The following is a 25,862-nucleotide window of genomic DNA, read 5'->3' on the forward strand; positions in this document are numbered from 1 at the left end:
AGTGATGTTGGGAGAGCAGTTGGTATAGAAAAGAAATAACACTCCCTTCCAGACAATAGACTAGGGTTTGATTCTCAGCTCAGACAGGAATATACCAGGTGTCCTTGGGCAAATTTCTGCGTTTGCTTCCATCATTAACCTGATTAAAATGCATGCAAATTTAAATGTAAATTTAACCAGGTTTTAGATTTCAGTCCCCATTGGCAGACTCTGGAAGCAAAAGCGCCATTAATCGCCTGTTTAATCTCACACGTAGCTCCTTTACAAGATGATGTAGCATGGTCACAATAAGATTAACAGCACTGCACTCTCATGCAACACAACAGAGACAAAAATGGAAAGTCATTTATAGTTGGGTGAACTCGAAAGCGAGAGCACAACCACGTGCGCTACTTAAGATACATTAAGGTGGAAGGGGAGAGGGGGAGAGCTTCATAATCTGGCTTTTGATTGGTTCAAAGAGGCTTCCTTCAGTGCTTTTCAGCTTCCCACATTAAAGCTCATAGTCTTCACACTTCATCTTGTCATGGGGAGTTGAGTCGAGGCAGTGGCTCTAATAAAGTGTGATTAGCATTCAACGGCGTTCTCCCACACAACGAGTGCTTAAGTAACATCACAGCAACAACCTCAGCCATCAGTCTGAGAGCCGCTCTCTCGTCCACGTTAAAATCCCTACGGAAAAGTGAAGATCATCCGAATCAGGGAAAAACGAAAGGGAGCGGAGCTTTGCTATCTGTGGATCAAGAAAGTGTGTAATTATCACAGCAGTGTGTTGATGTACAGCTCGCTGACTCGAAGACGATTAAGAAACAATTAGCGAAATTAACATTAAATGTGGGGAAAGCATCCGACTAGCCAACCTAGCTGTCATCACTCAGGCACTACACTCATCTGCATCCCTTTCACAGAGCTCTAGGAGTTGAAATCGTGTAAAAACCAAATCTTAACTACACAACAAATGACCGTAGGTTTGTAAACAAAGGGTGTCCTTGACAATTAGTCAAAACAGATACTTTAAGGTGAACACTTTTGTTTAATTGTACACATACAGTTTGTATAACTTCATAGAAAATCAACGGTCAGTATGATTCTCTACAGCTCCACAGAAGCCAAAATTAGAGTGGTGTTTGTGATACAGAACCAATCGTTCAACATCAGTAAATAGCTAATGCCACTGCACTTGAATTCAGTCGGATCCTGTACACATTTCCTAGAAGTGTAAAGGCAGTTACTGCTGACAAAAGCAGTAAAAGAAATGTTGGTTAACCATTGGTTAAACAAGTGTAAACAAATCCTTGTTCATGTACTATAGTTAAAGGAAGTCAGAGAAAAACAACCAAACAACCAGCACCAAATTCTTGTGCAAAAAATGCTCCTCACGAACAAACAGAAACGCAATTAGACTGACCTTTCTCTAGAAATGAATTTCTCTCATTATTTAGAGTCATTATTTCAACTTGCATCACCTCACTCTCACCTGTGCCAAGAACACTTTAACGTTTCACAAATGTATTTTTCTCTCAGCACAGAACAGCAGATTAAAGTCCTCCAAGAAAGTCCTGAAAGTCACAAGCAGCTGAGAACTATTCGCATTTACATACCTGTGCACCGCTATGCAAAGAGAGAGCGTTTGTCTTACGGTCAAAGGCTGGGCTGCGGCTGACTGTGTTTAATTGTGTTAACCCACAGCAATTCATTCTCATTGCATCTACTTACTGAGAACCCAGGAGCAAAGGCAGAACAAGAGCCTGGAAACTTTCCCTGGAGGAGAGGAAGGGCACTGGGCAGGGGCCCAGTGCATGTGGTTTATTGCTTGTTTGAAGATTCTTGATTTTAGATGAAAAGCATCTCATGGAACTGGAACTCACACCCTCACTCTCGCTCATGATTAACAAAATTATTCAGTAAATTCATGATTAGTGAAAAAAAAATTCTAAACACTTTCAGAAAAATATCACTATCCATCTCTCCAGCCCCCAGCTCTGGGTGACTGTCTGTGAGGTTTTTTCTTCTCACCATGTCTGCATGGGTTTCCTCCGGGTGCTCCGGATTCCTCCCACGGTCCATAAATACATGTTGGTAGGTGGACAGGCTACTCAAAAAAGTGTCCATCGGTGTGAGTGTGTGAATGAATGTGTGAGTGTGTGTTGCCCCGTGAGGGATTGGCGCCCCCTCCAGGTGTAATAAAGTTTTTATTTATTTATTTATTATTTTTAAACAGGGTTAGTTCTGTAAAAAGGAAGACAGTCTAGAAAATTACACAACTAGTTCGCCTTACTCCGCATCACTGTAGATCACGAGAGGTTTATGCAAAATTTGGTTGCCCCTAATTACAAATACATAAATGTGGAAATTAATTTTTATGTACATTTGGGTATATAACCCATCCATCCATCCATCCATTATCTGTAACCCTGTAACCGCTTATCCAGTTCAGGGTCACGGTGGGTCCAGAGCCTACCTGGAATCGTATATAACACTGTCTTTTTTATTTTTTTAAGAACCCTAATCTGCCACCTAATAGCTAATGTGTGCTGAGTGTAATAGTACAGATTGTCTACAATCGCACCTTCCTTGTGGATGTGGCACATCGGTGGTGGTTCAAGTGGCTGTCTAAAGTCCCACAGAATACTTTAATACTTTAAGTGTCCAGAAAAGTGCTATATATGCAAAGATATCATAATCATCATCACAATCATCAAGTTAATTTATGCCCTGCACAATAAAAGCTGCATAAATGTACACATACAAAAACCCCATTAAGAGAGGTAATTGTTAAGCACAGCTTTACCACACTTTCACACAGCCGCTTCTTCAGACAGCTTCTCACCTGGGGCCTGTCCTTTAAACCTAAGCTTGACTGCAATACTCTGAGGGTCCCAAACCTGCAGACCACCCACAACGGTGCAAGACACTTTATCTGTTCTCAGAAATCAGTTAATTAAGCAACACGTCGAACAAACAGGAGACGGCGATTTGCAGGTTTCGCTGAGGTGTTGCTGTCGCCACGGCAACCCCACTGTATTCTAGCTGCTCCCGAGAGGCATGGCCAAACACATGGAGTCAAATGCAAGGGCAATTGGTACAAACAGCAGGAGCCAGCATTCCCTCTTCTCTTCTCTGACCCTGTGGTCACGATATAACGCTGAACCTATGGGCCTTCTTCAAACACACAGCTTTCTCACTGTCAAGAGCAGCATCCTACAAGGCCAGCTTCTGACATGATAAATAGCATCTCAATCAATGATGCTTTCAGCTCCTAATGCACACCCATGTATTTTCCAGCCTCATGCAGGACTCTGCTCATGATGTCATTGAAATCAATATGTCTGCATAATACAGAGTGCTTCATATAATTACCACAAGATAAATGAAAGGGTAAAAGAGTCAATGTAAACTGTTGCTAAGATTCAGGCCATAGGTTTCAGTGGTACACAGACATGAAGGCAATATTACAATAGAGGAAACAGGCCCATTGAATGGAAAAAGGCTCCAGACATAATCGTCACCATTCTACATGAAACCATGCTGCAAATACAGTCAATCTGTATTCACTATTTCATGAAATCAACACAGACCAACAATTATTTACATACAGCCAAATATAGAAATATAAAATCTAGGTCGTGTTCTCCCCGTGTCCGCGTGGGTTTCCTCCGGGTGCTCCGGTTTCCTCCCACAGTCCAAAAACACACGTTGCAGGTGGATTGGCGACTCGAAAGTGTCCGTAGGTGTGAATGTGTGTGTCTGTGTTGCCCTGTGAAGGACTAGCGTCCCGTCCAGGGTGTATTCCCGCCTTGCGCCCGATGATTCCAGGTAGGCTCTGGACCCCCCGCGACCCTAAAAAATTGGATAAGCGGTTACAGATAATGGATGGATGGAAAATCTAGGTCAAATGACATGTTTTTTGCGGAATTCCTAAACGTAAACAACAAAAATGTCACTTATAAAAAGAATAATATCACCGCCCTTGTGGCGAATCCCTAAATGTGAGTGAGTATGTGTGTGAGTGAGTTACAAGCCAGGTCCATGAGGTGCTTCACATCTGTCCAGTACACAACATATTTTAAAATGTATTTCAATTTTATTGAGTTTAATGAATTGCAAAATAATGTTATGTTAAATTTAGCAAATAATATTCATTCATACATTGTCTGTAACCCTTATCCAGTTCAGGGTCGCGGTGAGTCCGAAGCCTACCCAGAATCACTGGGCGAAAGGCGGGATCACACCCTGGAGGGGGCGCCAGTCCTTCACAGGACGACACAGACTCACTTTCAGTCACACACTCACACCTATGGACACTTTTGAGTCGCCAATCCACCTACCGACGTGTGTTTTTGGACTGTGGGAGGAAACAGGTGCACCTGGAGGAAACCCATGCAGACACAGGGAGAACACACCAACTCCTCACAGACAGTCACCCGAAGTGGGACTTGAACCCACAACCTTCAGGACCCTGGAGCTGTGTGACTGTTACCTGCTGCGCCACCGCGCCTATCTTCAGCAAATAATAGCAAAAGTAAATTATAATATTATAATAAAAATAATTAGGATAGATGACATATTTCAATTGGCTGAAATATGTTCTCTGTATGTTTTATTTACATCAAACACAACAAAATCTGCCCAAACTCAAGTACAAGAGGTATATCTTGTGCATACATCTGTGCCATTTGACAGATATTCTTATCCAAAGCAGCTTATGGTTTTAATCATGTTACATAGACAGATGTAGCAGTCTTTGCCCAAGGACTTTTACTGGTATAGTATGGTTTTCCTGCCTGAGGAACCCGGGTCTGCCGTGTTACCCACTGTGTTTTCCAAACAGTACACAATCATATTTAAATCCTAAAAACGGTTTTTAAAAAAAGAGTATTTGGTTTGACTGATTTGGAATAATAATCATACAAATGTCATAAACGGACCTATGGGGATAAATACAAAACAAAAACCGTATGGGGCTCTTAATTATTGCTTCCTTACAGCCAAAACTGTTGCTCATGCCCTGTGAAAAATCAAGGCAGTAAACACATAATTAAGTCAAAAGGGTCACTGAATATTGTGTATTTATCTGTAAAATGTCACCTGGCGAGCATCTGTATATTCTCTGGCCAACGTGCAACAGGGGCACTCCACTTACTGCATGAAAAATGCCCTGCCTCCAGCAGACATACTGAAGAATGCATGTTGCATATGCATGAAAGCAGAGTTCAGTGCTTAAGAGCTAAAACGCCTTCTCTCCACCTAGAGGGCAGTGGAAATGCACCAGGAACAGAAAATACAGCAGATATAGGAATTTGCTCTTACTCAAAACATTTAGCACTTAAATAAGTCATGATGATGAGTATATTACTAGTGGAGTAACAAACTCCTGCTTGAAAATGCAGGTAGAATTTCTGAATTTCTGCATATGAGGACTCCCCAGATCTACTGTAGTGCTCAGCGTATCACTTGTATAAACAAAAGGCAAGGTATTTATCTTAGATTTTGCAGCCAGCTGAAATATATGGCTGCACACATCTTTACAAATGCAGGCGCTTGGGCTTGAGCTACCACAGATGCGTGACTTCCTGTAGAAGAGGAGCATTATCTGTTTGTTCAAGGATGAAGCCCAAGGTGTGAGCTAAAAAAAAAAAAATAAAAAATAAAAGGCGCTTGGCTGCTCCAGACAGGGGGAAAGCAAGGGAAGAAACAACAAATAACTCTGCAACTCACCTCTGAGGTGGCAAGGACATTAGATGTACAACTGCACACGCAGTATAGATAAATAACAGAGCCATGAAGGATCATACTGCCAGTGAGTTAGCACTTCAGCTCAGGCCTCCTATTGGCTTCCGAGCATCAAAATAAGTTGTAGGACTGAGACCTGCTCTGGCTCACACCTACAGAGCCTGGCCTAACACAACTACAGAGTTCCTGCAGTGAGTCATGCGGAGTTCAATCTGTATTTAACCTCACGGCACGGTGGCTTTTACATCAGACCTAGACCTGCCCTAACCCAGCCTTTACATGTGTTAAATGCAAAATCAACAGTCAGAAGGGCAAAATTACTATTCCAGCAGGCATCGCTTTGAATTCGTGAATATTATAACAGAGAAATCAAAACATCGACTGCAAGTGAAATACGGCATTTTCCGAAACGGGGAGCTCATCTGACTTTACATTTACAGCATGTGGTAGACACTCTTATTTAAAATGACTTCAAGTCTAAACTTGTTTCACAGCTGTCTAATTTATACCACAGAGTCTGTGGTCTTTCCTTCGCTGGGTATCAAACCCTGCTGTTCAAAACACCAGTGTAAAATGAAAATCAAATGTGTTTGTCAAATACATGGTTTAACTAGCAGTGAAATGCTTTTGGTGACTGCTCACTTCCATGGGGGCAAATCAATATTCGAATCTATTAGATATGAGACTAAATTAAAGAAATATATGGGCAAAGAACAGACTTCTCAAATAAACATGCAATAAAATAAAGACAAACACAGAGATGTAATGAGAGAATAGAACCATTAACCAGCCTGTGTTTTAAGCAACAATTGTTGAACCTTAAATGGGCACCAGGGTAAAGGAAGCAAGGGAACAAACAGTAAACTGGCCTTAGGGATTGGTTTTAACGAGAGGCAGGGGCACCACATGCACCAAAACTAGACACCCACACATCTCACTACCCACTGATCCAGACCCACACATACACACACTATAACAATAAACCCTTTAAATAACCCGTCAAATGAACAAAAGGGTAGCCACTGCACACCAGGACCTCCTCAGCCCCTCCCACACTCTGCACTGCTAACCACTGTCTCCAACCACATTATACCAATCAAAAGGATAAGAATTGTTATGTTACTACTGCAATTTGTACTGAAAACACCACAGAAACTGCAAAGGGTGACACATCCCTTCTGGTGCTTAGATTGAAGTGGATAACAGCTCTGTTCTCCACTCAGTGAAGTGTTCATACATGCAAATAAAAGCTATCCCTGGGCAAGACTCCAAACACTCCATATACAAATGGATTCCCAGTGCCTTCAGTGCAGTGGAAGGCTAAACGTCTTCTTTTTACAACAATGTGATTTTATTTTAGTGGCATCCTACTATTACACAGTCAAAATGGAAGTTGGTTAAACAAATGAGCCTTAGTTAAAACACAGAAGCAGCTGTTGAGAGAACTCAGAAATCATAATGCACAACGTCAACTTGATATTTTGGCTTCTCTCAACCATTTTTTAATGCAGAGCAGCATCATGGCTTTAAAACATTCCACAGCAGGAGGGAAATGTCAAATCATTCAAAGCCAGGAATGGTTCTGCTCACTTTGGCACAATGAAAAGCTCTGATGTTAATTAACTAAGTGCTTACCTGACCCTCTTCTGCCCGGAGAGGGCTGTGATGAACTCTGGAGTTCTTAATGACCGACACATTAACACCCATTCTAATTACAGATGTCTATGACTAATCACGGTTTTTGGACACTTGTAATAGCTACTCCAGCAGCAGGACTACGAATGGATAATAATATAGTCAGATATTCGAGGTCAGTTCTAATGGCCATATCTGTAAAAAGTCCACTGACGCAGAAGTCCAGTCCTGGCATATGAAAGGCTCCTACCATCAGATGCTGTGCACAAATCAGACACGAGTCGGAGGGTGTTTGCTAGTCACGCCAGCATCTCGAGCCATGAAAGCAACTGCAGGAACTGGAGCTTTCAAACCAGCTTTTCCCCACTAGACTGGCTCAGTGGCAGCAGTGCTGTGTGAGATTAAATGTGCCGCTCCCCTCTCCATCAGCCCCTTTGGCTTGGATTTACCATCACAGGGTCGCGCCATGAAAGTGCTAAAATGTCCTTGGTGACAACAGCATCTGTCTCCCACAGCAGCCCCTGATAGCAAAGCACTGGCAAAGCTGTGCACAACTCATAGGGGAAATACAAGATATACTCTCCTTATATCTGTGAATCACTCTTACGTCACTGCTATGGCTTTAGTGACATCCGAATCATCCACTTGGAGTGGCCATATGAGAAACTATTAAGAAATAATAAAAATAATGTTAATAAGTACCTCATACTTTTCATTTTTGTAACTTCATTAATTCATAAACCATAATGTAGATAATTTACCAGGATGTGGCGTTAGATGCTAATCTAAATAATGCAGGTACACCTTTTTAAACAGTTTATGAAGTTTTAGTTTATTGTTTTCTTTTTTATTTATTTATTTTTTTTTACAGATTTTTTTCTTGAACTCGGTTCAGTGAAACGTCAAAAGTAATCTGCTGCCAACAATGAGGCCCATCACTCTGAGCTGTTTTCTACTCAAGGCATCTCCGTACACACCCAAGCAGCCTCCACACTAAAGACCAACCGCACACATATTGGAGGGAAGTTCGTAAATGGTCTTTCAAATGGAACATCATTGGAAAAATCATAAATTTTCCCTGACAAAGCCATTTAACAGAACACAATCAATATTGTAATATTTGAGTGGCAGTATAATGTATGAGAAAGTTGAGAATGGGTGGTGAGTACTCAAATGTTTTCTTTTATAGGCATCAATGCAGAGAAAAAGGAAATGATATCCCACTGTAATAAAATAGCGTTTAACAACCACACACACAAAAAAAGAAAAATCAGTGGCCAATTGCATTTCAGTCTGTAGCATTCTTTACTAAGTTCTCTATGTGTGAGTACAAGAAAAAGTCTTCATAAGAAAATATGCACTGTGTTATGTGGCATCTCATTATAAACACAAAAGTGATGCTTTTATAACAGTTACTCTTATATATTCACTGTGTATATATGTGTGCGTGTGTGTGTGTGTGTGTGTGTGTGTTCCACAAAAAGAAGCAATAACTGATGTGTGCATTAGGTTTATTCAGCAATAGGTTTTTTTGATCCAGAGTAAAAAAAGGCATATTGCACAGGGAAATAAATGTACAGGTTTTAAGAAAATATAAATATGCATTAACAAACACTAGTCAGCCACAAGAATACAGAACCACTGACTGGTAAAGTGATTAACACTGTGTTTGGTGATGACCATTGTGATGGTCATAAAGTCACTCAGGTGTTAACCTTGACCTTTTTTCTGCCTTATATCAACTGATGAGTGCTTTGATGAGTGCTAATGTAACAAGACAGTCGATGTTATTAAAATCACCTCCGTTAAAAATGGTGTTGCATCCTGGATTGCTTTTTTAGATGAGGCACTACACCACTCAGAGCAGTCACTCCCTCTTCTGACATACTTTATATATAAATGACAAGGGTCCTGTTGTACTCTAGACGTCTGATGGAGCACCAATTTTGGAAAGACACACACATCTCCGGAGTGATCTTATCATCATGAGATGAGCTAGAATGTTGTTTGTAATCCACACAAACCCCCAACACCGATAGCTGCCTTCACTAATAATATTGTGACTAAAAGCCATCAGGTTCTCAAGGAAATGCTCACAGATCTACATAGAAATGGTACAGCACCATTGTAAAGCCTTCCCCGAAATGCACAGGCTGTTAATGAAGCAAAGGCAGGGCCAAACTCCGCTGAGGGTAATAATAATACAATAAGTGCAACCTCATTTACATTTAGAAGTTGTGAAAAGTGAATATTAGTCAGTGAATATCATTCAAATGCAATGTTTAACTTCAATGTTGAATTAATCATACATTAATTAATGCTGCGTTTTCAGTCGTTTTAGAGACTTCATCATTAAAGGCTGCAATTAATACATTTCACTGTATGCAGAGTGGTGAAACACAGAAGCTTTCTGTGCACTGGGGTTATATTTAAGGGCCCACCATAAGCATCATCATATATTTTACCTGGTTGTTCTCCCACTTTTCCACCACAAAGTTGCCTTTAAGACTGGCATATGTACATTACCTCTGTTCTGATTGGCTGCTCTGCAATGTCTTTTATTCTGAAAGTAGAGTGGGCTGAAATGAGCAGAAGTTGCTAGGTTTAGTAGAAAAATATATGTAAATTAATACATTAATTAATCAATCAATAAATTAATTCATTTTCTGTAAATACTTTAACTCTTATCAGGGTTAAAGTGGGTCCTGACCCTACTATATATATATATATATATATATATATATATATATATATATATATATATATATATATATATCCCACGCTCATTCTTTCGTGCACAATGTTACCAGTGGGCAATTTCATACAGCTAGTTTGCTTAGCAACTTTCATTGAGTTGTGGGAGAAAACCAAAGGACCATAAGGAAACCCATGCAGAGAGAGAGAGACAACACAGCAAACTCCCCACGGACAGTGACTTGACGTAGGGTTTGAACCCACAACCCCAGGACCCTGGAGCTGCATAGTAGCATGTATCATGCTAGCACAAACATGATATGATCCACATAGTGCAGTGCAGTTGCTAATTACAATGAAGGAACTGCACAAAACAGGTCTCTGTTATTGTATTTGTCCAAATAGCACAGCCCTGTGTTTACTTCCAAGCAGAAGGCGGCAGCATACAGCACAGGAGAAATTGTCTCTGGGCAGCGGCCATATTGGACCTATAAAAATCATCCAGCAGAAGACTGGCCATATACAATAAAGGATCGTAAATATGGACGGTCCACACTGAGTAGACTTCAGCAATATAACCTGAGTGTGGTGAGATACTGACTCATAAACAAACTGCAGTGGTCAGAAGCTACCGGCCAGCAGTGGACAGCACTCAGACAGTAAAGTCCAGCTTTACAGGGTTCCATTCACAGGCCCTAAGCTCAAGAGACTGATATATTCTAGCTCTTTTCTTTTTTTTGGGCAAATGGATGGAATTCCCAGCATTTACATTTCATATTATAGCATTCAGATGACGATTTACAGTTGTTACAGATGTAGGCTAGTGCAGGGTTCAGATTCTTGACCGAGAACTCTCACTGGTGCAGTGTGGTGCAGTTCTGTTACACATTACACATTACAAAAAAACAACAACAAAAAAAACACACACACACACTAAATGCAGACGCAGCAGACTCTCCTGAGCTGAGAACAGGTACATTCCCTTGTCTCTTGCCGCCTTCTCCCTCATCCCTCCATCTCTCAGTTCTAAATCTCTTTTTGTAGGGATAGCAGGACTGTATTCTGGTGCTGAAAGGCACCATCTGCTCGGCTGTGTGATGGCGGCCCCGGGCCTCTGTGAGCAGATTGAAGCCTGGAGACTGGAATCAAAAAGAGCACCGAATCAGGACTTTCTTTTCTTCTTCTTTAAAACCATCCAGGACACAAAGCTGACAACTGTTGCATAGGTTTCTCCCAGCTGCGTCTAAGTGCAGGGCTGTCACCAGAGAGGCCCCAACCCACGTTCCCAGAGTGATCATGAAAGCAGAGCGAGATACAGACCCTGTCCAAGCAGTGTCAAGATGTAGATCAACCAAAGTATTGCAAATGTGTCAACTAAGCTAGGACCTACAGTACGTTACTTTTTTTTTTTTTTTTGTAATTCGGCTTCTTTAAGGTGTATCCATCTTGAAATAACTTTCAGAATCTCCATTGGAAATCAGGGAATACAATTCCTGTGGCTCTGTGACTCTGGTTTCCATTCCACCACCTGAGGTTCTTATTTTGGTGCATGTGTAGAATACTGCAGACATACACAGCACTGCAAAAGTCAGAGACAACACATCATTTATTTACTTTATATTCGGATCATTACCTGCAAGTTATATACGACAGAAAAGACACGGCATCCATTTTTTTTTTAATGATAATAAAGTTATGCCATGTTCTAAGAATGATGATTGTATATCATTTTAAAGCCAAGAGCCATTAATGTACTTTACTGTTATGAGTGTATGACATTAACTAGAAAGACTATATATATATATATGCTGTACACAAAGCTGTTCCAGTGACAGCCCTTTCCCTGTCTATCTCAGCTGTTCTTTCTCCACTGCTTAAGCCTCTTCACTCCTCACTGTCTGGCTCTAAGGCAGGAATGTGGGTATGTCTGATCTTTCCTCATGTTTACACTCTGCTCGTGTGACAGGACAAGGGCTGACTCTGCCAAAATCCCCCACCAAGTCCGTTCCAACATTCCCCGGAGTTTGCTTTGTTCCAGGATGAGAGGAGAGCAGCCTCACATCTCTTCACCTCTGTCTCTCTGTCAGGTCTCTGATGGTGGCACAGGTGTCCTGTGTTCACACCACAGGCCTGAAGTGCCATTATTTTCACCTTTATGTCACATAGATCTCATTTTTGTCAGTGAGGTGTGAACACAAAACCCTTTTTTAATACAAAATATATTACATTTATTATATTAGTGAGCGGGGTGGCACAATGGCGCAGCAGGTAGTGTCACAGTCACACAGCTCCAGGGACCTGTGAGGAGTGTGGTGTGTTCTCCCTGTGTCCGCGTGGGTTTCCTCCCACCGTCCAAAAACACACGTTGGTAGGTGGATTGGCGACTCAAAATGGTCCATAGGTGTGAGTGTGTGAGTGAATATGTGAGGGCATGTTGCCCTGTGGGAAGGACTGGCGCCCCCTCCAGGATGAGCTCCTGCCTTGCCTACAGTGATTCCGGGTAGGCTCCAGGATAAGCAGTTACAGATAATGAATGAATGAATTAATAATATTTGTGCCAGTTGCATGTACAGCCCGAGATTAGATATGACCCAGATATGTGGCAGTAGGCCGTGTGAAGGTAATATGGATGCATGAGTCATATTGAATGTCTTAATTAAGTTTATCACTATCACTGCTGTAGCCAGTGAATAAAGACAGAGGCATATATATATATATATAGCCCTAGCTAGCACTGCTTCATGTGTGAGTTCTCCTCCCCACTCCTCACACCAAGAGAGAGAGAGTGTGTCCTCTCGCCCAGTGAGTGGCCTAAAAACAAGCCTCTAATCGCCTTCACGCCTACTCTGCACAAGCCTCCAGACTGGCTCTCGCATCAAAGGGAGCAGAGCAGTGTTAATCAGTTAAAAACACATGTTCCTTCTGCTTCTGCTGTCAGCCGCCACCAGAGCAGAGAAGCTAACCCCAGAGTTCACAACAATGCTAATAGCGGATAATTATAAACTATTTTTTTCCCCCTCGACGCGGCACAGAGGCTTTCCCTTGCGTCTCGGCCACACGTGGATTCTGCTCTAAAACCAACACAAAAGCATGAATAAATAAGAGTAGTGCTTTACTGCTTTTTTCTGTGGGATGAGTTAAGAGCAGGGAAAACAAGGCGAGTGAAAAGTTTACTTTAAACGAACGAGAGCGAGCAGACTCTGGGATGGTAAGCGGCTCATTAAGGGCTGCATTTGGCTCGCCCCCGGCGGTGCTGAGCGAGGATGGCACTATCCCTGTACTCACGATGCCTCTGTGCATCGCAGGCCTGGCCTAATAAAATGCTAAAGTATACCCTGCAGACAGATGCACACTCCGATCAAAGGCATAAAAGTGACTCTCTCATCGCCACTTTATGGAAAAGGGAGAGAGAGAGAGAGAGAGAGAGAGAGAGAGAGAGAGAGAGAGAAAGTTTTCAACTTTTCTCACTGAGTGAAAAATGCATTTAATCATGTTGTGTATTCACCAGTACAAGAGAAGTGCACCAAGTATAGACAGATTTAATTGCCACACATGCACTAGCATGCTTTTCATTCAAACCAGTATTTGTAGCTGCTGTAAAAGCTACGCAGCACCCTTAGTATATCCATCATTAAAAAGACTTTACAAATTTGCTGTATTTAAACAACTGAAAGATAAGTGCAAAATATAAATATAATAATAATAATATTTACAGTCATGTTAATGGGGAAGTACTCTGGAAGAGGCACACTTTGTCCAAAAAATTAAAACTTGTCAATATCTGAACAGCATCAAACCAAACACTCATTCACTCAGTCATTCATTCATTGTCTGTAAGCGCTTATCCAGTTCAGGGTCAAGGTGGGTCCAGAGCCTACCCGGAATCACTGGGAGCAAGGTGGGAACACAACCTGGAGCGGGCGCCAGTCCTTCACAGGATGACAAACACTCACATATTCACTCACACCTAGTGACACTTTTTTGAGTCGGCAATCCACCGTGTGAGGAAACCGGCGCTCCCTGAGGAAACCTACTCAGACACAGGGAGAACACACCAAACTCCTCACAGACAGTCACCTGGAGCCGGACTTGAACCCACAACCTCCAGGTCCCTGGAGCTGTGTGACTGCGACACTACCTGCTGCACCACCATGCCATCTACCATACACTCACTGTTTAAAAAAAAAGAAAGTTGCACCTAGAAAAAAAACCCCAGACTTGGAGAGTAGGTTTTACATCGTTAGACATGCAAATGATTTCACGTTGTGCTGTGCATGTGACGTGAGCATGGACAAAACCTTAATGCTGTACTGAGCTTTCAATTCTGACTAATGCTGTTAGGTTGGAAGCAAGAGTTTGGAAGTAATGTGAGCAGAAGAGTAGTCTCTGAAAAAAGGTACGGTAGAGGTACATTACTGGTCAATAAATGTACAAACAGTTTAAATGTACCTTTAAAAAGGTACAACAGTGGTTTTAAAGTCCAGGCACAAACCATGGAGGGGGAGAACCAATGGAGTGTCCGACGTGCACAGAGTGACTGAACAGCCTCCACAGCAGACATTCACAGATCACGGATGCCCTCCGTGAGTCATCCAGTTAGTGCCAGCACCATGACGTAAGAACCACATGTACGCAGAGCATTATGATGACTGCCCCAACACCATGTCATTGTGCCAAAAACTGCGATGGTGTCATGCCGGGCTTTCATGAGTCACTCAGAAGTCCCACTTTTGTCTTAGTGAAGAAGACCATGGCCAGCGCCAACAGTTCACTGTCATGTGTCACACTTTCATGGCGTGGGGTGCAATTCCATACAATGCCAGGTCACCTATGGTCTTCATTACATGGACTTTCACAGGATAGTGTTACGTTAATGAGGTCCTGCAACTACTGGCTCTTCCTTTCCTGAACGCACACTCCTTTCCTGAGTGCACTATTCTGCTGTCGTCTCAAGAAGACACAGATACGATGCCTAAATGTTTAATCACTTATTGTTTCTGGTAACCTTTACCTTCCCTGAGAATATCATTAAAATCTGACACTTTTCTAGGTGCAATATTTTTTTTTTTTGACAATGAATGCATTTTGTATTCACTCACAGATGAGACGAGTATCGTGTACTAACAGATTTAAATTCTGCACACGCACTGCTTTAAGACACCTGCATTTGTGTCTAAACACCTGATAACCGTTGCCATGGTTGAAGACCATTTAGGGAGTGGCTATTGATCCGCTTTCCCCATATTTGCGCTGATCATCATGAAAGAAGTGAAATTTCTTTCAAGCTTCTAGGTGGTAATGAATTAGGATGATAATGCTGTGGTCTAAGTTACTCAGTGCGAAATGCAGCAAAGCAAACAACCGATGGCAGATATTGATCAATTGATTTGCTATTAATGAAAGGAAGTAATAAGGCATTTCCTCTACCACTTGAGACGTAAACATCATAGAAGTCGGTCATCACGAACGAGCTGCTGAAACTAACGCTGGTGGAAAAGCAGTCAGGGAAGCTTCTATCTCACAGAGTGGGTCTCTGCTCAAGGTCTTGGAATAGCTAAGCGATTCACTCAGTACAAACAGTGTGACATATTCCTTATCGTTGGAGTGGCAGAGCTCTTTTGATTGACGCAAAGCTGCAGCACAGGAACATGTCCGGGATTGGGAAGCACCTCGTTCTGTTGTGTCTGCAGGTCATGTCATAGCGAAAAACAGGGAAAGAGATAATGTTCATAGGAATAAATCAGAGTTTGCAATCTCATCCTTTGACTCTCGACTAAGGGAGGGCTGCCTTTGATTTATACGCTGTTCCTGTTAGGTCTGCTGCTGGACCTGCTAATGAGAGCTGTTGCGCTAGCTCATTACAGATAGTTCTGCCAGTTCGTTTATTTCTTATCAGGCTTTTTGTTGATGAGGCTGGGGCTGAGCCATCTTTTCTGGTCAGCACAAAAGCCTTCGTGTCTCCTAGTAAAAATGGCAGAGCCGAGGCTTTGCTGTGAGGCTTTACTTTCATCTCTCTCTCTGTACGTGTGTGTGCGTGTGTGTGTGTGTGTGTGTTTGTGTGCATGTAAGCATCCCCGTTCAAGGCTAGGGCATAGGACAGAGCTTGAGTGTGACCTGTAAAAAGCCAGCAATCCATACAGCTGAGATAAGGCTGCTGCCTACCACAGGGAAAGCACTACTTTTTGAGGACCTCTGCAGAAGAATGGAGTAAAAGAAGAAAAGGGAAAAAATGGAAGACCCTAAGCCAATCCACATCAGCCATTTTCTCTGACATCCAGCAAACTACAGTTTCACTTGCTCAGCTTACATTTCCAAGAGCAGTGGTCTATCCCCTTCCACCCTCCACCCCTTTCCTAGTGATTTGCTCGATAAAAGCGAAAAATGCACCAGGGCCAAACCACCGTGCAATTTCAAACACTCAGAATTAAATACTTCCAAAATGGACACAGGTCAGTTCTCAGTGTAGCGGTATTTACAGTGCTGCGCACCCTTCATGTGCTGAATTTCCACTTACAAAGCTATTTGTCAGAAGATATTTCTAAGGAGATTAGAAACAGAGATTAGATGTGTGATAATCCACTTGCACAAGGAAGAGGAAAGACAAAAGGGGATTTCTAACACGACAAGACTTGGTCTTGGAGAGAGAGGTAAAAACCAAGCCCTACTCTACCGTTCACAAATGTTTCTGCCCATCCTTCCATTGTGAGAAGTAATTATGGAGAAAGGAAAACTGACAAAAGCCCAAAACTCACCATGACTGAATGTATTTGGTTTTATCTAATTACCTGGACTCTGAGAAACAGAAAATGCAACAAATATTTAAGACCAAATTTAGAACAATATCCCTGCAAATATAAAACAATAATAATAAAAGCTTTTTCAAAAATAAGCAACAGATTTTTTCTCTGAATGCTGCATAAACTGGCTTTATGCAAAATTCTCAGGCTTCTGTGTAATTTACTGCTATTATTATTTATTTATTTTTGTCTCCTGATACTGACATATCCCTAAGCATATGGAAATGAAATAAACACCTCATATGTAAATTAAATTAATGACAGGTGGTTTCTTGCCAATTGCTATATGCATCCCTGATGCCTTGGTACTTTCAATCCATCCCTGTTCCTCTGTCCATAGTGGTGACTAAAACAAGATGGACCTTGCTCTGCCAACTCCACACTGCCACGCTCAAGTTCGCTCTAAAACTAACTGATTAAGGAAAACTGATTCAGCTTAGAGATTACTTTGAAAGAGATTGGCCCATTTTTGTTGACAATGCTATCAGGGTTCAGTGATTACTTCAGAGCTGAGGAAGCATGCTAATCATGTTTCCATTCAAATAGTAACAGGTAAAAGTAATGCATTTCTTATCATTATTGCTTTTGCTAAAAGGCATAGCGCGACTAACAATCATCCAGGGAAATGGAAAAGTGAGAGAAAGAACTAATAAAGCTCATTCCTTTATTGATTTTTGATGGTCTCCATTTTATTCAATAACCTGTCGGTTTTGCTCATCAGGTGGCTGTCCACATAATTACATCTCAAAGTAAAAATAATCAAAGTTAAAGCAGGCCTTTTGGGAAAGTCTGCTGTATAGTTTGCAAAACATTTAGACATTCATTAGAGGCCCCTGGGTGTTTAAATCAAGTGCAGAGTGATGGTGTTAAATGACTTGTGTTTAATTTCTCTAACGGCAAGTAGACCTTGTTTCAAGGCTGAATTTTTAAACTCCATCAATCAAACCTGCGAGAATCAGAATAGGTTTTCACCATTCGCTACGGGGCTCGAAATGTGAAAGCAAACATGTGTGAGAGCTGGTGAGTTCTGATGTCACAAGGTAATTACCTTTCATCAAAACGGAAGAAGAACACTCAAAGACACATTTATCCAGTCCTCCTCTGTGTTTTCAATTATGCTGTAATGAAAGTGTAACCATTATCTGTGGCTGAAGGCACGTAGTTGCTTTAGGCCAAGACCATTTAATAACAGCAGAAGTACATGGGAATTCGGAATGGGCCGAGATGTAAAAGCAGGCTCCTTTACTCTAATGCTTAATTCATCTCCAGTTCCACGTTTCGCACCATTTCTGATATTTCTTTCCATGTGCCTGAATCATATTTCATAGCTCCAAAGAGAATGGGGGTGGGGGGTATTTTTCATGCATAATGCCACATGCACATGGCTAGATGACACAGATTCTGATGTCAGTCAGATAAAGTTTAATTACAGTCATTCTGAGATGTATAATACATAATGCATGTCTGTCATTTTGATATGCTGAAACACATTAGTCAGGAGACAGATAAAGATTTGATTTCCAGCTAATATAACCCACAAGACAGATAGGCTTTTGATCTTAAAGCTAAATCAGAAGTCATCAATGTTCTTACACTCTGAGTACATGTTCTTACATTTTATGGACTACATAAATCCAAAAAACATAAAAATAAATAAATAAATTAAAAAAATTACAGATCTCATTCCCAGATCCAAATGTCTTTAATCTGTTTATGCCGATTCCCTTTAATGAGCTAAATTATCAAATGAACACCTCTGCACATAGACACTTACAGAAAGATGCGCTCCGCTATAGAGAAGAGACCGCTAAGCGCCATGGCAACTGAGCTGCAACAGACTAATAATAGAGAGGAGTGATATTTTTGGTTTGATAGTTCAGTAAACTATTATCCTTTCTGACTAACTGTTATGGCTGTGGTGTGGTCTTGACTCTCTGGAGAGTGTGTGGGGGTCCTGATAGCAGTTATGGGAGCGGTTATGGCGCGCAGTTGATAGCAGACCTGCATTGTCCACCAGGGCCCTTAAACTCTCAAAATGAGCTTTCAAATGAGCCGCTAACTCTGCTAATCCTCCATCTGAGGAAAGGCCTCAGCCAAAAAGGAGTAAACAAATAAATATAAACGTGCTTGGAAGAGAAAAAAAAATAAAAAAAGAGTGTGAGAGAGCGAGCGAACAAGCTCATAAGCGTGATTAATCGGAACCAAAGTCAGCAGTTCTCTAGTGGCTGCTTTGAAGTAATGCTAAGGCTCAAATCTGAGCGTGACTGGTTTTTCTTCTGTATAGGACAGCTCTGAAATCAGCACAGATGCTGAATTTCTGAGACATTTGGTGGGTATTGAAGATGTCCAGTAGTTTTGTTCAGTTCGATCCCCACAGGAACTAATGAGCAACTCTCTGTCCAAATTAGTGAATGTCAAGCAAATCCTGATCTACTTAAAAGTCGCTTAAAAAGCTCCAACACACTTAAAAGATCTGAATTAAATTTGTTTAAGAAACTATATTAATAAGCAGGCCACAAATACAATAAAGCCATTTTCTATCATAAAACATAAGCATTTCTACAAAGGGCGAGCAGTGTCTTTGACTGCACGCGCTTTGATGTGATCGCTAAAATATGGTATTACTTAGCGCACACAAATGCAGTAAGTGCCTTTGGGGAAAGTGATGGAGATAACATACTGCTAAAAGCAAAAACGCAATTACATCTAAATTTCCAAAAATAAGACAAGCTATGTTTAGAAAGGAAACATCAAAGGCCTCATGTTACACACAATACAACCTAATCTGCTAATCAAAGCCCTGGCCGTGGCTTCATGTAGTCTCCCAGCACATTACACATGAAGGAGAATGATGTGTTTTGGTGGAAAGAGAAAACAGAAGGTATGACTCACAATATGAAATCAGGAGCTGATGCATTAAGTTTATGGAAGGTTTTACTCTTCACGATTAAATGTATTCACTATTAAATGAAGGACACTAGCAACTCAGTGTTGCACTTTGCTCATATTCACAGAAAACGTCATGCAACTCATTTTTTGCACCTTGGGACTGTAGCAGCCACAGTCCTCCAACACATTTGTACAATCAAACCTTTAGGGCTGTCGTGACTACTCAGCTATTGGCAAAATGGAGTAACTAATATTATTAACTATCATAGTAATATAATTATCAAATAATAATAAAAAATGATTCAGTATTCAGTTGTAGGTATTCAACTGTGAAAATAATACCACTCGGAAGCTGCCCTGATATTCTGAAATACCATAGGTAGGTATTATAGGTATAATATTTTTTATAATATTATTATATTATATTAATAACATAAGCCAATCTTATTTCTCTATGATAAAACATAAACAGCATTTCAAAATTCACTGCCTTTACTTCCTGAGGACAACAAAAATGATAAAAATCACCCAATAGAGTGTGCGGATATTTTTCTTCAGAGCACTGTCAGATCCTTTATATTATGAGATTTTCAAAAATAAATACATAAATATATAAGACTTACAGTTCTTTCTTAAATGTTTTAGGCACCTGAGATGATGAGAATTATAGCTCTGTTTATCCAACACTTAAAACAACAATTAAAATAAAAACAACAATTAAAAATAAATGTGATACAAAAGGTTTTTTGAGCGATGCCATTGAATAACTGCTTTTGGCTCCATAAAGAAACATTTTTGTTTAAGAAATGCATGTGTGAAAAACCTTTTAAAGGTTTATAAATCCATCACTCAGGGTGGCACGGTGGTGCAGCAGGTAGTGTCACAGTCACACAGCTCCAGGGACCTAGAGGTTGTGGGTTCGATTCCCGCTCCGGGTGACTGTCTGTGAGGAGTTGGTGTGTTCTCCCTGTGCCTGCGTGGGTTTCCTCTGGGTGCTCCGGTTTCCTCCCAAAAAAAAAACACACGTTGGTAGGTGGATTGGCGACTCAAAAGTGTCCGTGAGTGTGTGAGAGAATGTGTGTGTGTCTGTGTTGCCCTGTGAAGGACTGGCGCTCCCTCCAGGGTGTATTCCCGCCTTGCGCCCAATGATTCAAGGTAGGCTCTGGACCCACCGCGACTGGATAAGGGTTACAGATAATGAATGAATGGAATCCATCACTCAGTCCTAATGTTCTTTACCTATTTAAACTTATTAGCAAAAATTGTTCTTGAAAGAACCAAAAGCGGTTATTCTATGGCATCGCTCAAAAAAATTATTTTTAATTGTTTTTTTCATTTTAATTTGGAGCAGCTTTATTTTTAAGAGTGAAGCAGTGAGAGTTTATTTGCTCCCAAAACAAACAAATAATCAAACAAAAAAACTAATATTGGAATAAAAACAATTAACTTTATTATAATAAGTGTGATATTCTGTTATGGATATTTGTGTTTACACATGCTACTCCTCCGAGTAATGTCCAGAACATTTCTGGATTACTGTGCATGTGTGGAAAGGGCATTAGGTTTGATCTTCCAAATATAGGTGTGATGCTGGCTAATGATGCACAACTTCAGAGACCTATTGATAAATCACTCATTGCTAATATAATCAATAGTTCCTACTTTCAACCAGAGCGGGAAATTCCATCTGCGCAATTTTGTCGCTTCTTCTGTCTGGGTGGCCGCACGTCTCGTCTCTCTGAGGCTTCAAGGTCAGGTTCTGTAACTCCATCCCTCTACTGCTGCTGCTCTGCTACACGCCCTAATGAATCCACTCCTATAACAGGATGAGTCTCATCTAATTGGGAGTCTGATTTAACTCCACTCTGCGGGCTCCTAATAGTGGCAGGGCTCTGGGGAACCAGTTCAAAGGACGAGGAGAGAGCGAGGGAGGGAATGCACGATGCTAAATATGGAGCCAGCATCAAACGCATCCCTCCTCGTATCAAACACTTCAGGTAGGTGTGGCTATCAAGCAGCGAATAATAGATGAAATCGTGTGAAAAGCCATGCTAGCGCTCTCGTGAAAGGAGAACAGGGAGGAATGGAGCTAACACAGCTATATCCTAACACTTACAAGGCGAAGTAATGGACAATCTGTTGCCGGCGCACTAACAGTGGGACACGCAGGCCATTAGCAAACAGCCTTCTGAAATAGATTTTCCCCAGATGAGTCCTAGCAAGTCATTAAATTCCAGAAATGCTGGTGATAATCAAATATGGGCCATCTAAAGATCACACAGAATCACTACTTAGCTGCTAACGCTAAGTGGGAAGTTACTCTGGGCTAAGTAGTAAGTTACTGTAGACACAAGTGCGTTTTTGCAAGAATCCCCCCCACCCCGCCACCCCAATAACAGCAAAAACTCTTCTCTTCCCCTAAGCTTTTCTTCTTAACCTCAATCTTTCACTACCTCAAAGTTTCTGGAGCGTTCCGAACACCAGCTGTGACACCTGACACAGCCTCAGCAAAGCAGCGGCACACTCTCTCAAATTAACCTATTTCACTTTTCCCGCTCAAACTAACAAACAACAACAGCAACAGCAAACTGTAAAGTGTTTATTGGTGAAGCATATGACGTACAAACATCAAAAACAACAACAACAAAAAAAAACTAATTCCCCTGATCTACAACGTCTTCTCACCCTTCAACTTCCCATCGCTTTTCTAGAGACAGAGAGGCTGTCACTGTGCATGCTACGTTAGCGGCATGCTGTCAATTTACACAGACAGCCGTGAACGCCGCGTGTCGATAGACAAAGGCAGAGATGCTAATCAACGTGCTTTCCTTTTTTGATAGCTCCACATCAAGGCTTGCTCCCCTGTAGCAGGCATTAAAGCATGATCACATCAGCACATTATCAGCGATATGCCTGTGAGGGAAAACATGCTAATGGATGAAGGGCCAAAACACGGCGCAATAATGCATCTTATCTTTAAAGGAAAATCCCGGCTCTTTCATTTGCTTCTCACACTGGATCCCAACATTCTCTTAAATCATTTTTACACACGGCTGCTTGTTTTTTTTAAAAAACAACAGCATGGTGTCCTGCAGTTGCACCGCTGGCTATGATGGAAAATTAGGCTAAGGGAATTGTAAAGTACTGCAATGGAGTGGCCCAAAAAATGCTAACAGCAAAATTCAGGGCATTGTTAAAAATTGGGGATTTGAGAGATAGACATAACTGTGTTCATTCACAACTTTACACACTGTATCACAAGCAGTCTTCTCAAGAATGACGGTGTATTTAAAAATATTAAAATTAGAAAGGGCAAATCCAGTGTTAAAGCCTTCTCTAAAGTGCTCCCACATGCTAATGCAGTGCAACCCTCTGGAACTATTCTGTTCTTGTGAAAGCCTTTTAATTTGTGTGTCGATTCATCCCCGATGGCCAAACGTTAGTATATCACTTCTGATGTTACTCTGTGATGTGGCCCTCCCTGAAAATATCCTGCCGATCGATGCAACCTCAGATTTCCCAGTTGACCAAGTTAGATGGAAACACTGCACAGACAAAGATTACATTGATTATAAAGTGTTTACAGTTGGAAGTTGGTTAAATTCAAACAGGCCTCAACTCAGATCCTCTGTCCAAAAAATGGAAACAAAGAAAGCAAAAGAGAAGAAAAAATAAATATATTTGAGGTTTTTCTAAGTTTACAGTTATTCCACTGCAAATGAATGCGCTTGGCAAGGGCAGAATCACAGGTAACTATGAGAACTTGGCTGCAGTGCAGAAGGAGGTCATGCGGTTTGGGGATACGTCAGTTTTAAAGCTGTAGTGTGCAGCACTGGTGGTTGGGATGAGGCTGTGTATTGCCCAGAGCAGCCTTAAGTTCTACACCAGCACTTGCTGCTATAGAATATACTGCTGTAGGATCAGAGTGACTCAGCAATGGGCAGAGGCTGTAACTGCCTCAGGGAAACTATTCAGACACAAGAGCCAGAAGACAGAGGCAATATTAGCCATACAGCACATGCACAATGAATACACAAAAAGAGACCCTGTACACCCACACAAGCTTGCTTTAATGCAGTGTATATATATATATGCGCATCTACTCATTTGTAGCATGGTTTTCTAAATTACACTACTCCTAAATTTACAGATGTATGCAAATTTATGAAAGGCATTTTGGCTGATGAAGCCTTTTTTTCAAGTTCTTTCTTTAAAATAATTGTCCATATATTGTATTTATTCTAAAGCACTTATCTAAGTCAAAATTTACAAAAAAAATACACACGTACATCTCACAGCTATGATAACTAATGGATTGTGTTGCTCATTTTATCAAGGACTTGTTTCCTTGATAAAGAACATCATGTTCAGTGTGTAGCGTGGAAATTGGATGCTAATTGTCAAATGGCAGAGCAAGAACCGCACTAAAAAGATTAGCAGTCCCCATGTTTCTATGAAAATGGACTAGTTCATTTTGACATTGAAAAACAACATAAGCTTTTTATATACCAGCGCATCTTGTTAAAATTCATTAGAATTAAATACAATTAAATTAAAAAGATTAACTATAAAAACTGGACTGAAGAGCAGTAATTGGGATCCAGGTGAGATTCAACAGAAGATGAAAATTATGTGTGAGTTTAAGCAAGACACATTATTATCTACAGTGCATAACTGAGTAATATGTACAGTTGTGTTAGAGGCACTGGAACATAGTGGAATGTGCTGTAATTTAAATGAATGACAAACATTTATACTGTGCTTAAAAAGAAGCAGTTCCATGATTTGAGAAAGAGGCCTGAGGTTGAAATTACAAAGTAATTGACTTGTTGATGTAAAGAGATAAACAAGCAGCTCAATGGATTTTAATTAAATTGCCATATAGTAAATGTATGTTATTAGCAACTACCTGATTACACAGAGTGCTGTTTCTGCTCGGACGACTGGAATAAAGATCTGCTCCTTTACTGTGGACAAATAGCAGTGAGCTAAACGAAGCCAGGTGGAACTTATGGGCATGTCCTTAAAAGTCCATTCAGAAGCAGAGGTGGGGAGGGAGTAGTTATGTAGACACAAGTACCTTTTTTGTTTTCTTTTCCGTTTTCTAGTTTACCAAGTACAGGACTCTGAACTAATAATTAACAATATATTCATAGTTATCAGTTCATTTAGGTGCTTAATTTCATTTGACTTTAACGATGTGCTTCATTATGAATTTTTATTTACAAAAAGAAAGAATCAGACGGCCGAAATAACTCCACTCCCAGGTTGAGAGGTGCTGGATGTGTTAAGAAATCCACTGCAGTTCTAAAATGTACTCTACTTCAGAATAATTCACAGCTACTGATATGCATAATGTATTTGCATCTAAGCTATTATTTTACCCAAGTAACCAGACCTTTACTTGATTTTAGGTTTGGTTTATTCCAGCCACCCATGTTCAGAACCTATATCACCACAGTTGGCCATATATCTCCAAGTTTGCCACTTTACAAGACTAGGACAAAACGACTTATTTTTTGAACGTAACTTAACGTAACACGGTGTTTGGATGTAACAATATATTTGAGCTTTTTAGTCCACATTTACATAAAGGTATTAGGTTTGCTTCTGAGAGCGATGATACACAATTACATCGTAGTTCCAGCTGATATTTGAAAAAGTCCATTCCATATTCTACATCATAATCACCATATGTAAGCTGTAGGCTGTAACACGGCACAAAAGGGACCACACATCTATTCAAATAAGGTTCTAATATGACTATTATGCATCCTGCCATATACACACACACACACAGAGAGAGAGAGAGAGAGAGAGAGAGAGAGAGAGAGAGAGAGAGAGAGACCTACACAGACAGAGTGAGACAGAGAGACAGACAGAGAGAGAATCTGCTCGCAGGCTTTCAGAATGGCCAAGTACAATTAGCATTTTGCTGCCAGGTCCTTTGACATGTGGCTTCTAAAGGCTCTTTCAAACAGTATCAGACAGAAAACGCATGAGTTACATTTTAAATGAGAGAATGATTATGGATTAGTCATGCCGCAGACCTTCAGGCCTTTGAAAATCAAGGTCAAAAACTAGACAATAAAAGAGGGAAAATAATAGATGCAT

At 40.9% G+C, this 25,862-nt stretch overlaps 1 protein-coding gene across 7 annotated transcripts in view; it reads right to left on the reverse strand.

The window, feature by feature from the left end:
* Positions 1-25,862, reverse strand: part of tenm4 (teneurin transmembrane protein 4) — a 240,273-nt gene that overhangs the window by 149,586 nt on the left and 64,825 nt on the right. The gene's annotated exons all lie outside the window — the stretch shown is intronic.

The sequence above is a fragment of the Hoplias malabaricus genome, chromosome 1 (genome assembly GCF_029633855.1).
Source record: "Hoplias malabaricus isolate fHopMal1 chromosome 1, fHopMal1.hap1, whole genome shotgun sequence".
NCBI lineage: Eukaryota > Metazoa > Chordata > Actinopteri > Characiformes > Erythrinidae > Hoplias > Hoplias malabaricus.